Below are 1017 nucleotides of genomic sequence, written 5' to 3'. Positions count from 1 at the left end.
CGCCTCCCCCCTTCGAGTTGGGGGAGGGTCCCGCTGGGCCCCGCCGGGCGTCCGGCAGGTGGGGGGGGACCGGAGCGTGCGTGCGCCGCGTGTGCGCGCGGTCGGCCCCCGCGGTGTGGTGAGCCTTGGGGCAAAGGGGGGAAGGTGTTGGGGGCGCGACGTCCGGTCGGCCCCGGCTTCCCCAGCCCCGCAGCCGTGGTGCGGGAGAGCCTATCGCGCCCGCCCTCTCCCCACGAGCCGCAGCCGGTGGCGGCGTGCGGTCACGGTCGGGGCCGCCTCGCTCGAGAGCGTGATCCCCAGGATGTCGAGCCTCGGGGTGGCAGACTTAGATCGGAAGACGGATCTGTCGAGGACGGGTGGCGGAAGATGGGTTTGGGCGGCTCGCCGGCCCTGGCGGCGGGGCCGGGTCGTGGGGGCCCGCTCTGGGGCTGGCCGGGACCGGTCGGCGTCCCAGGCGTGTCGCGGGACCGCCCTCGTGTGTGGGTGGCGGTGGGACCCCGCGCTGGTTTTCCTGGTGGCCCGGCCGTGTTCCCGGTGTCTTTGTGGTCCCCGGATGGCGCCCGCGGCCCTGTCCCGCGGCCCCCGCCGTGCGTGCTTGCCGGCCCCTCCCCGCCGCTGCCGGCCTCTCCTCCTCGTCCCGCGCGTGCGACCGCCCCGCGCTCCCTTCCCCTGTCTGGGGCCGAGCCGGCCTCGCCTCATGTGGGTGTCGTCCCCCGGCCTCCGTCGGCCGGTGGCGTCCCCGAGGCGGGGCGGCGCGCGGGGAGCTTTGCGCGTGTGGGGGACGTGGGGGCCGCCGGTGCGCGGCGGGAGAGCGTTCTCCCTGGCCGGCTTGCGGCTCTCGGGTGTGTGTCGGTGGCGGTGGGCGTGAGCCCCCGTGAGGGTGCCGGGGGGGGGGGGGCGCCAGTCCGTCGTCCCGGGCGTGCGGTGGGACCGTCCCTGTGCTGGGAGGCCTCCGGCGGTGAGATCCCGCGGTGGGCCCTGGCGGCCGACTCGCGCTTCCCCCTGCCCCAGCACGGG

This window comes from Bos indicus x Bos taurus, unplaced genomic scaffold (assembly GCF_003369695.1).
Source record: "Bos indicus x Bos taurus breed Angus x Brahman F1 hybrid unplaced genomic scaffold, Bos_hybrid_MaternalHap_v2.0 tig00004250_arrow_arrow_obj, whole genome shotgun sequence".
In the NCBI taxonomy this organism is placed as follows: Eukaryota; Metazoa; Chordata; class Mammalia; order Artiodactyla; family Bovidae; genus Bos; species Bos indicus x Bos taurus.
The sequence above is the reverse complement of the archived record's forward strand: the minus strand, read 5'-3'. Positions refer to the sequence as shown.